Below are 16,079 nucleotides of genomic sequence, written 5' to 3' on the forward strand. Positions count from 1 at the left end.
CGTGGCACATATACACCATGGAATACTATGCAGCCATAAAAAAGGATGAGTTTGCGTCCTTTGTAGGGACATGGATGCAGCTGGAAACCATCATTCTTAGCAAAGTATCACAAGAACAGAAAACCAAACATCGCATGTTCTCACTCATAGGTGGGAACTGAACAATGAGCTCACTTGGACTCGGGAAGGGGAACATCACACACTGGGGCCTATCATGGGGAGGGGGGAGGGGGGAGGGATTGCACTGGGGAGTTATACCTGATATAAATGATGAATTGATGGGTGCTGACGAGTTGATGGGTGCAGCACACCAACATGGCACATGTATACATATGTAACAAACCTGCACGTTATGCACATGTACCCTAGAACTTAAAGTATAATAAAAAAAAAAGAAATACTTGTAAATCTTACAATTGATCAAGATTATTTTGTTATACAAAAAATAGAAAACTATATTATTATTGAAAGTACTATGATCATACCTTTAAACTTTATAATTGTATGTATTTTTTCCTTTATTCAAGGAAGATTATTTAAAGTAGTGTAACATACCTATGTACTTTCAGGAGCTGGGCAGTGACATAAGTGAATAAATGAGTCTGTTGGGGAAGGTATAAGATGATTGCTTTTAGTTTGACAAAGTAACACTTACCTCATTATATTTACTTTCTTATTCTGGGGGTGTGTTTGTTTCAATTTAATTTTTTATAATTTATTGTGACTAATTGTGGGGTACACAGTTATGATATATGTATGCAGTGTGGAATAATTAAATCACACTAACATATCCATCATCTTAAATATTAATTATTTAATCACTCAGTTGCAACTTTCCACCCTTTGACAACATTATCTCCCATCCCAATTCTCATCTCCTTACCACCAGTCTACCCTCTGCTACTATGAGTTCAACTTTTTTAGATTCCACATGCAGTGGTTTTTGTCTTTTTGTCCTTGGCTTATTTCACGTAACATAATGTCCTCCAGGTTCATCCATGTTGTTGCAAATTACATAATTTCCTTCTTTTTTCAAGGCTGAGTAATTGAGTTTACAAACCTGTATCCATTCATCCACTAATGGATAAAGGTTGATTTCAGATATTGGCTTTTGTAAATAATGCTAGAGTGAACATGGGAGTAGATATTTTTTTAATTCCTCATGATATATACACCAAAGTGGGATTGCTGGATCATATGATAATTCCAGTTTCAGTTTCTTTTCTTTTTTTTTTTTTTTTTTTTTAGGAACTTCCATACGGTTTTCCATAATGGCCATACTATTTTACACTCTCACCAACAGTGTGCAAGGGTTCTCTTTCTTTACATTGTCACACATTTGGGAGATAAACAGAACATATTTATGGAGTGTACTGGGCCTCAGAAAGCCACCAACTGTAGCCTTCTCTATTATGTTACTCAGTAAGATGCTCCCAGGGAGATGTTAGGTCAATGGTATCTGCCAACTTTTCATTAGAAAGTATTACCCTCCCCTCACGAAGGCAGTTTGGAAATACTTTATCATAAAGTGAAATAAATGCTGTCATAATTTTTCTACTATGACATGTCTACCTCAGTCCCTTCCTGTTGAATCTATACACATTTTACCCTTGCCCCAGCATTATCTTTAGATACATGAGTCTTTTTATGTCTTCTCTAAGTAGTTAATGGATTTAATTCAATGAAATGATATCACCTTCAAAAGAAAATCTAAACTCTTAGACTATTACTAAAGCAGCCTTTGGAAATACCCTCCAGCATCTCCCTCTCATTTTCACTTTTCCCTGTCTACCTTCCTTCATGTCCTAATATATAGAAACACATTTCATTCACTTCCCCACTAATGTAAATTGAGCACCACAAAGAAGTCAGGCATTATGCTAGATACAGGTGTTAAATATGAGTGAACCAGAAAGACTTCATCCTCCCCTTGGGGAGCTTCACAGAGGCTAATGGAATTGATAGATATTAACCAAATAATTATACTTATGATGCATGCTGTGGAAAAGCTTAGGTACCATGGACTGTGCAGCAGTTTTCCAAGTTGTCTTTTACTACTTTACTTATACTTGCCCTTTCCCTCTGTGAAACCTTCACTCAACCCTCCAGTCCTCGTTAATTTACCTCCTTGGGGTAATTATTGTAACTTGTATGCATTTCTCTTATTCAAAATTATCCTAATGAAATGGGTTGCTCGCTTGCTTGTATATTTTCGGATGAGCAATTGCTCTATTTTCTCTTCCTTTGCAGACATAGCCCTTGGTGAGGTGCCTGGCTCCATAGTAAGTGTTCAACAAATGTTTGAATAAAATATTGCATTGTTGAATTTTAAATGTGTTTAAGCAGATTGATGACCAACATCTGACCAGATTTCCCCAATTTAGATGCAATGTCAGATGCTTCTTTTAATGGTGTCAGATATTGGCTGACAGACTTGCCTTTCTTTAAAGCGATTTATTACCCATGTTGGTTTTTTGGTATAAATGGTTACTGTTTGTCGTTGGAGTATGTTTGTATTCATGGTAGAGATTAAATACATATGTAGTGCATGAATGAACAAATGGTTATGCTAGTTGTAGCAAAGATTGATAAATGAAAGTTTCTAATGCTCTTTTCTTGAGATGGAGTCTCACTCTGTCACCCAGGCTGGAGTGTGGTGGTGCTGTCTTGGCCCACTGCAACATTCGCCTCCTGGGTTCAAGTTATTCTTGTGTCTCAGCCTCACAAGTAGATAGAAGTACAGGTGTATGCCACCACATCCAGCTAATTTTTATAGTTTTAGTAGAGACAGGGTTTCGCCATGTTGGCCAGGCTGGTCTCAAACTCCTAACCTCAGGTGATCTGCCCACCTCAGCCTCCCAAAGTCCAGTGTTCTCTTCAGGCCTATGCATATTATTGATTTTATTGGAGAACTAAAAATTCATACAATCCATAGCTTGAAAGTAAAAATGTCAGAATACTTAAGACCATACACAAATGAGTATTCTAAAATAAGGAATTGATATTTATAAAATATTTTTAAGAAATAAGCACATTTGGCCAGATGTCGTGGTTCACACCTGTAATCCCAGGACACTTTGGGAGGCCGAGGCAGGTGGATCATAAGGTCAGGAGTTCAAGACCTGCCTGACCAATGTGGTGAAACCTTGTCTCTACTAAAAATAAAATAAAAAAAAAAAAAGCCAGGCTTGGCAGCGGGTACCTGTAAACCCAACTACTTGGGAGGCTGAGTGAGGCAGGAGAATCACTTAAACCTGGGAGGTGGAGGTTGCAGTGAACTGAGATTGTGCCACTGCACTCCAGCCTGGGTGACAGAGCAATTAAAAATAAAACACACACACACACACATTTACCACTACAGTATTTTTAGCCCCCCCCATCTTGTTGTTAAGAACAATAATAACAATAATAAAGTAGTAAGCCCTTCACTTCTTTACTTTGCTGTCCTGTTCATTTATTTTGCATTTCTTCATTTTCCTTGTGCAGATTTTATACTCTGCTGTCCTCAGCCACCCCATCCATATCATTTCTATGGTATCACTGACCTCAACTATGTTTTCTCTGTCTTCCCCTAACCACTGGCATTTTCCTTTTTTATCTGCTCCTACTTCCTCTGATTTTGGGCATTAAATCTTTGCTAATCTGCCCTCTCTAAGATTAATGTCCTGTTCTTCTTGATGAGTTAGGATCTCTTCCCATTTAGTTTTAATCTAATATATCCTTCTTCTCATCTCCCAAACTATTTTTGCCCATTGCTTCACCTTGGTTCAAATCCAGGGAAGGACATAAGTTCCTAATGTCTATTTTCTGAGCAGGCAAAATAAAGTATACATAAACTGTATCTGAAAATTTTAGTCCTCTATTTGTGCTGCGTCACTGCAATTGAAATTAAAAACTCCAGCCTCTGTAGAGGATTAGCATCAGCAGCTTTGCCTCTTAGGCTCTATTAAAAGAAAATCTGTAGACAAATTAAATTCAGCAAAGCTTGCTATTTGAGTAAAGAACAATTCATGAGTTGGGCAGCACACTGAGCCTGTAGAGGTTCAGAGAGCTCTCCCCAGTAGTAGATAGTATTTATAGACAGAAAGGGAATTAAAAAAAAAAAAAAAAACTTGATTGGTTAAAGTTTAGTATTTGCCTTTTTGGGGCATGGTGGGACAAGGCATTTGCCTTATATGGAGATAACCTGATCATTTGGCAGCCTGTGATGGCTGAAGTTTGACTGCTGTGATTGGTTGAGACTTAGCTATTTATTGGAGGAATATACTGTTAAGTTAGATTACGGTTTATTTGCCTATTAAGTAAGGTTGCAGTTTGCTACATATGTAGGCAGCTTTAAGACAAATTTAATTTAACAGCTCTATTGCCAAAATCACTTCTGAGGAAGTAACTCACTATTTGGTGTCTTCGTACCAGGCTATACTGTCAAAAGGTATGGATTTTTCAGAGATAGAGTTTGCTGACTGAGTGATAACTGAGCTTAAAGTTGTGTCACATGCACTCTTTCTGTATTTTTTACTGACATTGTTACATTTCACTTACCTTGCAAGAGCTCACTGCATGTCCTACTGACTTCGTTCCTCCTAGGCTATTTTGCACTCCCATTCCCATCAGCATCATTTTACAAAGCAGGTTATTTTACCCAGCCAGTTGTCCATTTAATGTGCAGAAGAGTCTGTACAAAGGGTCTGATCAAATCATTGCACAATGCCCAGGCAGTTACACCACTGGGAACAATTACTGCTTTATCTGCTGTCAACATTTTTCTGAAGTTCACAATAACAAGAAAACCATATTCCAGCAGTTTCTCAAAAGGCATTCAATTTAAAAAATTTAATCCAATCCTACAAATATTTATTTAGAACCAACTTTTACAAGTTCTGAGCCTATAATAGAAAATTGTGAGGGAAAAGGATTATGGTGTATGTATGTTCGGGTGGTGTATGTGTGTAAATTATCATAAGATGTATGGAAAGTTTTGACATTTCTGGGCCAGGGTTAGGGTTAGGTGAATTAACCATAGATTAACTATGGTTAACTAACCTGTAGTTAACTCACCTATGGTTACAGTTGCCCTCAATTGCAGGCCAAGTTATTCAGCCAACCCTGAAATAGGCTGGGTAGGGAAGAGAAGCCTAACACCACCAGTTTAGATTTGCTGCTTAAGGCTTGGGACAAGTGTGCCTGAGACTAACCTATGGATACACCGAGGTCCAGGGAATAACCATTCAGAGGCCATTTTTCTTGGCTTTCCCTGGATTTACCTTCCTATTTAAGTTTTATCATATTTCTAGACCATGCCTAGAACTAGAACCAACATTTAAAACCCAGTTTATTTGGCCAGGATTCCAGTACTCTAATACTTACCACCCATCCCTCTCCAAGGCTAGGTCTACAAATTAGATGATTCTTTCAGAAAAATGCTGTTGCACCCTTTCTCATCTTTATAACAACAACTTGTATTGCGAATTTTGGCAAGTACTTCACATAGATTATATCCAGTTCTCACAGGAACATTATGTATTACAGTTTAAGAAATAGAACAAGGGGAAGAGCTGAAATCCAAACACACATCAGTCTTTGACTAAATTTTGGTTATCATAAGTTCCTGAGAATTTCTGCTGCTGTCCCCTCCCTACCACACTGTATATCTTTGGTTAGTAGGTCATATTTATGCAGTTACTTGAGCTTCAAATTCTGGAGTCTGCCTTGATATTTTCTCTCCCCCCACCTACCCTTATATTCAGTCATTATCAGTCATTGTTCTTAATTGCAATCAACACACGTAAACACTTAAGTATCAAAGGTGTTCATTATAATATGTTTATTAGAACACAGAACTGGTGGGAGTTCTGGGAAGCCAAGTTTGAGGTTACATCTTCAAGAGATATGCTTAGAAGCGTATCACAAGGCTGGCCTTACATGAACATGAGCCTAGTAACTACCATGCAGTGAGACGGAGGAATCACCCATCACCTCAATGAGATTAGGTCTGAGCCAAGAACTTGACCTTGCATCATTTTGGTCATCATTGTCTCTGCTGCTGTCACCAAGTATATCTAGACACTACTGCACAACCCCCAAACCCCCAGCAAAAATATAAACAACTTCTTCACATTACTCCCATTTGAATACAAGTGTCTCTTGATTTTTGCATTTGATTTCTGGAGCCTAGGTCATATGTCTATATCACGACTGCAAAGGAATCTGCTTATTTCAAGTTGAGCTTCCGAACTGGAAAGGTAGAATTCACAGTTTTAAAATGTATTCAAGTACCAAAGGGCTTTTCATAAGACACTGGACAGCCCCATGTATGACCAATATCCACCACAGTTGGCTAGCCCTATAGCTTTATTTCCCCCACATACCCTGACACTCCCAGTATCTTCTGCAGTCAGCTACTTCACAGTGATCTAACATGCACATGAGGTTTCAAATGTGAATGCTTATAACAATTTGCTATACTGCAAAACTATGCAGAAATAGTTGCTGTTGAGTGTGTTTTTCAAGGGTTTTTGTAAAGTGAAGAATTTTTAAAATATTTGCCTGTGAATTTAGTTTGCTTTATGTTTCTTGTTCTATAATGTTCGTTTGAAATCTGTATTGTCCCTGGTTGAGACAGTACTATACTGGTCTGCTTGTGGATTCCAGAATGAAATAAATAAGTCTATAAGAAAATAAGCAACTAAGTAAACTAGTAAGTAAAAACAAGCCTTGCATATATTGCCTCAGAACCAAGGCACTAGTAAACTTCACAAAGGCACATTAATCAGAGTGCTACACCATTTACAATGACAAGTGGCCCCTTCCCTTCTCATTATTATTGGGACACTACTGCCAAATAAGCAAAACACAAATAAAACTCTCCAGTGGAAAATGGCTAAGAATAATTAGGGGCAAGTAGTTTTGTGTAGACTAAAATACTATAATTAGAAGGGAGGATTTGGAGCACTATTTGAAGGAGAGAAATCACTAGAAGAGTTGCTTTCTATGCTCAGAAGAGCTTTCCCAGCTATCTTTGTTCAGTGGTAAAATAGAGTTATTTTACAGTGGAAAATAAACTTGGGCACTAAGGACCTCTGTTGGGGAGATACCTGGGACTGCCTTGGATAAGGAGGGGGCGAGCGGATTGTGGCATGACATTGTTTTTGATAACATGTTAATAGCAAAGCAAACTACCAAAAATAATAGTGATAAACAATTTATTCCAGTTTGTTTGATCTGGGTAACTCTTCTTTAGAACTTTAAATATCGTACAGTGTTACGTTAAAGTAAAATGTTTATTTATAACAGACAAAACCAGTTCAGTACTAAGTAATAATGTCATCTTGAATCTGATTGAGTAGTTATTCTGTTAAGAATGTTCTAAAGTGATCAATAAGAGGAAAATTTTAAGTATTCTCGTGTATTACTTTTCTGAAACTGTCATTAATATTATGTACTTAGAGTCCTGGTTTGTTCCTCAAACGATTACTTAATGTGATTTATTTTAAATGTGAATTTTGCTTTAGACATTCATTTTAAAAGATAGCCTATTCTTTATTATTTGTACTTAGAATTTACAGAATCCTGTGATACAGAGGGACTTTTCCAGCTCTCAGGGTACATGAATTTCCTTGTACTGTGTTACTGGCCAGTTGATGATTGACTTGCCCTCTGCAATATCGCAACAATGTGGCCAACTAGATACTCTTCAACATGGCCCATTTTATCTTGGGACAGTTCTTTCTGATAGTCTCCCATATTGTTAATTCGATTTCTTTTTTCTCTGGGCAGCTTCATTTTATCTGTCCTTGTTAGGTCTCTTAAGACTACCTTGTTTTTATTTTTATTTGTTTTGCAAGGGTGGGGTGCACAATTGGTGGTATAATATGGTTGTTCCATAACTTTATTAAAAGATATATAAAGTACTTGATGCTACAGAATATCTAGAAATATGCATTGTGCTTATTCATTTGTGACAAAAGGTATTTTGACATTTTAATACAGTCATTACATTTGCAATTTAAGAAGCAAATGAATTAAGTTCATGATGACTGAATGGGATGGGAGTTAAGAGTTTGTAAGGTGACCTGGGGAGGCTAATTTCACAGCATGCAGTAATTGTGAATTTTTAGATGGAAATATATGTGTGTAAACCTGACTCTTACCCCACGTTGGAGAGGAAGCTGCAGAAGAAGTTGTTCTTTTGACCTTAAAACAAGTTAAATTTGGAGAGCTACCCAATTAAGAAAGTTTTATCCACCAGTATATTTTTAATTTAATTCTTACTTTGGCGGGATATTAAGACTTTTTTCCCCTCCAGTTTGCCATTTCAGTGCTAGTAATATAAATCCAGTGCTAAATTCAGAGGAAAAGATTTCCCATGTCTTGGATTTTACCTGTTCAGTTCTCTAGTTATACTCTTAAGTAATTTAGAACCTCTGAAAAAACTGAGGTTAATAAAGAATAAGAAATTAAAAGAAATTAATAATGGAAACTAATAAATGAGAGATACGGAAATTAAAAATACTGAGAAGAAACAAATCTTTGAAAATCCCAACATACAGGGTTCAAATAAAATTAGGATATTTGAAGGGCCATTTAGGATATTTGTTATGCTTTTGTAGTATTTCTGAGAGCAGATACCACTTTTGTTTCTATTTTACAAATGAGGAAACTGAATGTCAGACAACTTAAATAACTTTCCCAAAGCCACACAACCAACAGGAGGTCAAGACTGAATAGTCAAGACTAAATCTGGAATTAAGCTGCTTTTACAAACTATTAGTGAAATGGAAGGGGAACTGAGATCCATCAAATGCAAAAATGCAAACTATATAATAAGTAATCTGCTGGCATTTGATGCTTATTTATTTCTCATTACCATCCTGTGGGTTAGCTATTGTTATCTTCCCTTTTCACATAATGAAACACAAGTTTGGAAAGTTTAAACTATTTCCCCATGTTGGCCATGGGGAACTGGTAGTCAGTAGACCTAGCATTTGAACATTGAGCTCTGGACTGCAGATCCTATGTCTTTTTTACTCTGCAAAAAATCATAAACTCTTTTTAGTAAGAAAATACTTTATTTGAATAATCAATTTCATATAAACCCAAGCTAGATAAGGTGCCAATTGCCCTGACCCCTGTTGGACCACCCCTAGATGGTTCCAGGACACCTGGGAACTTGAAAGGTCCATGCTACCATGCTGCCTAAAGTCATTCTAGTTTTTTGAAACTATAATTATGAATAATTTCCCAGATACAATCATATTAACATATGCATACATAGTCCCTCCCATATTACTGTCATTGATTCAACATATGCTTATTGAGCACCCTCTATGTCCCAGGCTGTTTTCTAGGTACTGGGGAATATAAAGATCAAATTCTGGACCTTCACAGAACTTGCATGGTTTTTACTCCCATCACTTAGCCCACTCCAGTGAGTCATTTACTGTACTGTCTTGGTGATATCTGTAAACTTTCCATCTCCTACTAGCTTTTAAGCCCCATGGGATGGAAACTGTGTTTTATTCATTTTTGTGTCTCCCACAGATCACCTGCCACAGTAATATTCCCAACGCATCTCTTCTTTTACACTCTTTTCAATCACAGGACTATAACCTGCAGCTTCATAAAATTCATCCCTTCACCTAAATAGATTCCAGCTGTGACAATGTTTATAATTTCCCAGTAACTTGAAATTTTCATCAAATTTCTACTTTTAGATATGCAAATTTACGATTAATCAATGAGTCATTGAGAAAGGATGAATCATTTTTCGTTCACAGGACATGTCAAGATGTGTTACAAGGTGTAAGACTTAATATTAACTGCCTTTCTAACTGAAGAAAAACATTTTAACCACCTAAAAAGGGTGTTTTGGTGAGCATTTGTTAGAGGACTGGGAGTTGTTCCTCTGAACAGGGTTAATAGAGCTGAGTAATTTTTTACTTATAAAATCCTCTAAAAATATAAATATTTCTGTCTATATTTGGTACTGTCATAAATGTCTTTGTTCCTCTTTGAAAGCCATTATATAACAAAAGGATCATTTTGAGTAAGAGATTTTTGATTTTAAAGCACATGCATATTAGTTATTGGATATCCCAGGATATCTTTTGAAAGTCTGGAGTTGTTGTCAGTGACTCACAGTGACAAAGTGCTTTTGTGTGTCTTTATTTGCATGCCTGAGGGAATCACTATTTTTAAAAAATATATATTTTTTTTCACATGGCCCTTTAAAAGAAAACATATTGTGGCTACTGAAGAAATTCCCAGAGCAATGTTAAGAATTACAATTTGCATAATAATAATTTTTCCTTTGCCTCAACTCAGTGAAAGCCACCCTGATTAAAAACAGTTTGCTAGAAGTTTCTAGTTACTACAAGGCACTTGAAATAAATGTATTTGGCAAATTTGTAACCCAATTCTGGGATGCAACTCTTTTTCCCGAAGGCCCATCTCAACATGATGCTCCCTTAAAGTAAAATATAAAACCAACTCAGGACAGCTCTTAGGAGTTTTCACGGGATGCTTTTGGTGTGTGGTGGGATTGGGATTAGACACCATACACCACAAAGTAAAACTCCTGAAGAAATTGTCTTCCAGCTTTCTCTGGAAAGAGAAGGGAGTCAGATCCTTCAAGACCACTCTCCACAGCCTGATTTCTCTTCAGTTGCTTTTTGAAAATTCTAGCTGTAGCTTCAGGACTTTCTCATTCCAAGTTGACCCCCTTCTCCCACATTCTGAACTATTCTTTTTCTATGGCATGTGATTCATTCTTTTTTTTTTTTTTTTTTTTTTTGAGACGGAGTCTGGCTCTGTCGCCCAGGCTGGAGTGCAGTGGTGCAATCTCAGCTCACTGCAAGCTCCACCTCCTGGGTTCACGCCATTCTCCTGCCTCAGCCTCCGGAGTAGCTGGGACTACAGGCGCCCGCCACCTCGCCCGGCTAGTTTTTTGTGTGTTTTTTTTTTTTTTTTTTTTTTTTTAGTAGAAACGGGGTTTCACCGTGTTAGCCAGGATGGTCTCCATCTCCTGACCTCGTGATCTGCCCATCTCGGCCTCCCAAAGTGCTGGGATTGCACCTCTTAAGACTTCTAATGTTTCTCTACATTAAATATCTAAGTCAGTACAATGGAATCCTGGGAGCCAAGCTGAGCAAAGGAAGGGTCCTCCTTAGAAGGTAGGGGTAGCTCAAAGCTTATGTCTATTTATACTTTGGGATTTTTATGTTTGTCACACTGAGAGCTTAAGGTTTCAGTTTTCTTTTGGTTAATGGTTCTTCAGAAAAGCCACACCATTAGGGCCTTACACAATGGCTCTACTTGGGTATATTTACCACCTTCCTGGGAAAAGCCGTCAACTTTGCAATGAATCCTGCATTTTTGTCAGCATACCAAGAGTGCTTCTATCTCATGCTCATCACAAATATACAACCAGGATGTAAAATCACAGTAATAATTTACTTTGGAAATTATGACTTTTGAGAGGACACGACTCTTTGATATGTCTACTTCATTTCCTGCATGAGGAAGACATAAGGAGAGAGCCAAATTTTACTCTAGGAAAGTTATTTGATATATCTAGAGTCATACCAAGGGGTCTTAAAAGTTCATTCTTCCGTTGTTTCTATCACTGCAAATTGAGTGCTTAATCTGAGACAAGGGCTCTGCTGGGAACTAAGACTATAATGATAAATGTGTCACATCAGCTGCCCCCATATTGCATAGTTTTGTGGCAGAAACAGTATTAAATTAAGAACTCAAAGAAACTACTTCAGAAGGAAAAACGGTGTTCAGTAAGAGTGGATAACTTACGGCTTTCCAAATATATGGATTAGGAAAAACTTTTCCAAGGAAGTGAAAAGTGAGTTTGTATGTAGAGTGGTGGGAATGGAGACAGCATGGCTCATGAATAGATCATAGGATTGATCTTATGTACCAGGATAAGAGTTAAAAATTTTGTTTTGAGCAAAAGGAATTTGTCTTTTTCTAAGAGGACCAATATGATCAAATTTGTATTTTAAAATGGTAAGTACACGATGTAAAGAGAATATGGTAGAGGGTGAAGGAGATTCAGTACAACCAATTCGGAGATGATAGCAGGAAGTACAGATAGCATGTGATGGTCACTAGGCTTATGAGGCTGGAAGTGCAAACTGAGAAATGTAGATGGATTTCTTCATTTATATGCAGTCAAATCAAGAACACTTAGTATATGATTAGGAGTTGGAGGTGAAGGGGTAGTGATAAAGGTGACTCTGAGGTTTTTGGCATTAACAGCTAGGTGAATGGTGGTATGAAATATAGAATGATTTCATTTGGATTTGTGTCCCCGCCCAAATTGCATGTCGAATTGGAGGAGGGGCCTAATGGGAGGTGATTGGATCATGGGGGTGGATTTCCCTGCCTGCTGTTCTCATGATAGTGAATGAGTTCTCGGGAGATCTAATGGTTTAAAAGTGTGTGGCCCTTCCCCCCTTCACTCTGTCTCTCTCCTGCCGCCTTGTGAAGAAAGTGCTTCCTTCCCTTTCATCTTCTGCCATGATTGTAAGTTTCCTGAGACCTTCCAGTCATGCTTCCTATTAAGCCTGTGTAAATGTGGGTCAATTAAACCTCTTTTTATCATAAATTACCCAGTCTTGGGTGGTTCTTTACAGCAATGTGAGAACTGACTAATACATAGGATAATAACCAGGTTTGAAGGTAGTATATTAAATTCAGTTTTATATAAGTTGCAATTGATTAAGGCTGCATAAAATCAAAACAGTAATGGTTGTTGAAACCATACAAACTCCCCTTCCTTCACATATCAGGAAGATCAAGAGGGTAGTTCCAAGACGATACATTGGTTCAGTGGTATTTTGCCCTTTTAGTCCATGCTTGTTGCCTCATTGCTACATTGCTACAAAATGGCTACAACAGACATGTTATTAAAGGCAGAAGGATGGAACAGGAAAGTATTAACGTGCTCTCCTCTTACTCTTACCCCTTTTATAATAAGCAAAATTTTACCTCCAAGACTCCAGAAGATTCATTTATAGGTCTACACAGCCATGACCTCTCCAAACTATGAAGGATGTGGACTGTTTAGAAAAGGAGAGAGAGATCATCACAGTTAGCTTAGAACAGTTGTTCTCTACTGTATTAGACACCAACTCTTTTGATTAGTAATCTGAAATGATATAATTTACTTACACACATAACCTAACAAGAAAAAATGTTGTGTTCTCTTTGTCATAAAACAGGAAAATAAAAGAATATGTAAACATTTGGGCAAGATTCAAATTGAGGTAATTAGATTCTTGCAACTACATATATAGAATAATAGGGTAAATAGTGTTTGCAGCAATATATGGAATCACAACAAACACACAGCAGTGATGCAGACTGATACTTTTTTGCTGTAAGGGTGTCACAAACAGAATGAGTCTAGTTACTGTTGTCTTCTTTAAAATACTGGAAAACTCTTGGTAACATTCCGATTAAGACAATATATAATGTTTCCTGATCAATATTTTACTTGCAGTCCTGCTGTACATTGGAAAGTGGTAGGAAATGCAGAACAATTATTTGATAATGCACTTATGTCCCCCCCGCACATTGTAGAATGACACTTCTTAGACCTCACTAACAAATGCCAGTAATGTCCCCAATCATTGTGACAAGCAAATTTCCAAGAAAAAAAGGTGTAATTGACACACCATACATCAGAATAGAAATGTAAGATCAACTGAAAGCAAAGAAAGATTGATTTCCTTGATTCTGACTGGCATCTCATGCATTCCCACTTACTGCCTATAGCTGTTACAGACATTCACTACAAAGTTAAATTAAAGGTTTCTCTGCAATAATTTCTCATTATATGCCAAGCCTTAAAAGAATCTAATGAATTCTGTCTGGGATAACACTAATTGTAAGGTTAAAGTTTCCTTGGGAAATCTTGCCTGGTACCTTAGGCACTGGGGAAATGTATGCTAGTGATTTCAAAGTGAATTAAGAAACAAGTTTTTAATCCATCTTTTCAAGAATTTTAATGAAACACCTAGTTTATATCTTTAGAACTCTAGAAAAGTGTGTCATCATTTTAGACTGTTTTCTTTTAAATCAATGGCATCTATAGGCTACCATCCTCTTGAACTAGATAGATTTTAACCTTTTTTCCTTATTCATTCTAATTTAGCTTGCCATATATATAAATATACATATTTATACATATATATATTTTGATGGTAGCTATTTGCTCATTAAAAATCAAAAGTTAAAATTAATCTTGAAAAATGGTTAACTGGTTTACCTGAGAAAAAACTTAATTTAGTTGGTAACGGCTGATTTCATTAAAGTTTATATGTTTTACATTTTCTCTGCTCCATGAAGGAAATAAATGTTTTTCTTTATGATGTGGTTCACCATTTACATGAACATTTTAATAAGAGAAAGTAAAATAATTTTGAAGAATACATTAGTATTTGTAGAAGCCATTCATATTGCTTTCTGCATTTAAGGTAAATTAGAATTATTCACTAAGTCAAACAATGTCAAATAGAAAACAGAAAAGAGATGTTGATGAATGAATTAAATATGATGATCCATATTTTATTCATCGTTTTATTCATTTTGAACTTTTTAATGAAGACATTGAAATACCAAGTCATGGTCATAAAATTTCTTAACCCCTCTTAAAATATTAATTTAATAATAAACAGTCATTTAATTAGTTTATAAAGCAAAATTGACACACTTTGAGTATAGGACTTAATAGTAGAATTTAGAGAGTTCCCCAGAACTCTTCTTAGCTTTTAGGCTCTTAGAAGATAAAATTGTGTATCTATGTATGTGCATGTGCAATAACATCATAAAATGGCCTACTATGAATACATGAAATGATGTTGCTTATTGTTATGATGTTTCACGTAAGGGAATATAAAGTAGGACTGATTAGTAAAAGGTGAAAGAAGAGGTTAGGGAATGATGGATTAGTAAATGATGAGCATGGTTTTGAGCAGGGGCTTGAAGAAATTATGGGTATGTGAAACCTAGAATACTGACATGATATTACATGCTGAGAAAAATATGGAGAAAATAAGACACTCCTGAACTGTATATGTAAGAAGAATGACTTAACTGCACTGGTGAAACTGTGTTAATAAGGAATTGAAAATTGCTTAGTTAGAAATAGAAATGTTGAGAGAATGAAGAGATTGTTGATTTAATGTCTTAGATGTGGATGACAAAAATGAAAGGACCTTGTAGAGATTCTTTAGGCTCCGGCATTATAAGAACTATATGTGAGGTAGTATTTATGGTAGCTTATTGGAGAAGTGCAGAGTTGGAAGGATCCAGAACATATGTAAAATTGCTCAGTACTTTAATCATTAGGTGATAAAGAATTAGGTGATTAAATTGATGGCAAATACATAAATATAAATATATACATACATAAATATAATGTAATGAAAAATTGAAAAATTGAAATGTATACACCTATGTACCACAAAATATTTAACCATATTAATCCATTTTACTAAATTTAATTTAAAGAAAATATTTCTCCCCATTATTTGACAGTATGTAACCCTATTTTTATTTTCTTTGGGAAAGAGGTGGGAGTTTGGAGGGACTTTGAACTATAAGGTATTTAAATTATTTTGAGATTTTTTTTTTTTAAGAACAAACAAAAATTTTCATTATTGAATGCTATTACCTTTTAGGTTTCTACTGAATTAGCATAAACCATTTTTGTTCAATTAACCATCTATCCTTTTGAAGTGATTTGAGTGAAGGATTAATGATTTACTTGTAGGGTCAAAGATTTGTTGTAGGAAAGTTAGAAAATATGTTTATAATATATTTGTATATATCGATTTAATATTTAAACCATTAATATCCTTAGCTATCTTCAGTAATGCTTTCTTTCACCTTTAGAAAGAAGTATTTTAGTCATGTCTAATAATCATATCTGTACATTTTCTTATTTTGTCTAATCACTTTGAAAATACCTATTTAAAATCACTGCAGAATAAAACAAATATCAGACGTTCCTTGTTTGTAAAGTCTGAATTAACTCCTGCAGTAATAAGGCATGCTCTAAG

The 16,079-nt window shown here is 36.0% G+C and overlaps 1 protein-coding gene across 19 annotated transcripts in view; it reads left to right on the top strand.

Annotated features, from left to right (window-relative positions):
• Window positions 1–16,079, top strand: part of RALYL (RALY RNA binding protein like) — a 725,790-nt gene that overhangs the window by 167,976 nt on the left and 541,735 nt on the right. For 5 of the 19 annotated variants that reach the window (XM_023227788.1, XM_023227783.1, XM_023227781.1 and 2 more), the window contains one exon: window positions 2,251–2,282. The exons of the other annotated variants lie outside the window; for them this stretch is intronic. The gene's annotated coding sequence lies outside the window, so the exon portion shown is untranslated. The remainder of the gene's footprint in view (window positions 1–2,250; window positions 2,283–16,079) is intronic. 19 annotated transcript variants of the gene reach the window in all.

Source organism: Piliocolobus tephrosceles, chromosome 7 (genome assembly GCF_002776525.5).
Source record: "Piliocolobus tephrosceles isolate RC106 chromosome 7, ASM277652v3, whole genome shotgun sequence".
Lineage (NCBI taxonomy): Eukaryota > Metazoa > Chordata > Mammalia > Primates > Cercopithecidae > Piliocolobus > Piliocolobus tephrosceles.